We start from the raw sequence: 655 nt of genomic DNA on the forward strand, positions 1-655 counted from the left end.
GCAGCAGCATCAGCAGCAGCATCAGTATCAAGTTCAGGTACACTTTACCAGCAGCAGCGGAGAGCGGCAGCAGGTGAACTCTTTCTCTCTCAGGGATCATGTGACCCGCGTCAGTTAACGCGTCTATGGCTGCGGTGCTGGAGTTCAGGTCACCGCTGGAGATCAGGTCAAACACACAGGCCTGGTAGTAGACGTCCCGGTTTGGAAGCAGAGCCGCGCAGTGGGCATGGGCGCTGATGGTTCTGGGCAGGGAGGCATGTGGCAGCGGTGGGCGGAGTGTGTCCAATCTCTGGGAAGCGGGGCACCCCCACACGCACAGCTGCAGGTCCTGCTCGGGTCCATACGCCTCTGCAACACCACGTGGCAACAGGACAGAGAGTCCCAGGGAGCGGCCGCTCTGACGCACCACCAGCAGGGTCCCGATGTGGGCCGCGTGGATCTCTGCGTGTCCACCTGGGTTCTGGGTCTGGACCTTCAGACTGTGGTGACCTAGGCGATCACCACTGGACACGGAGCCGTCGGCGAAGGCAGCGGGAACGTTGTCGAGCTCAGCCTGGTACAACTTCTGCTCGACACACTGAGGAACGTTTTTAAAGATGACGGAGATCTGTGGACACAGAGCAGCTGATTTTATTAACGTCAAGCTAAAAGAAGA

The 655-nt window shown here is 59.1% G+C and overlaps 1 pseudogene; it reads right to left on the minus strand.

Annotated features, from left to right (window-relative positions):
- Window positions 1–3: 3 nt before the first annotated feature.
- On the minus strand, window positions 4–643 carry LOC103399551 (hemojuvelin pseudogene; annotated as a pseudogene).
- Between the last annotated feature and the right edge of the window lie 12 nt (window positions 644–655).

Source organism: Cynoglossus semilaevis, unplaced genomic scaffold (assembly GCF_000523025.1).
Source record: "Cynoglossus semilaevis isolate Cse_v1.0 unplaced genomic scaffold, Cse_v1.0 C18954946, whole genome shotgun sequence".
Classification (NCBI taxonomy): domain Eukaryota; kingdom Metazoa; phylum Chordata; class Actinopteri; order Pleuronectiformes; family Cynoglossidae; genus Cynoglossus; species Cynoglossus semilaevis.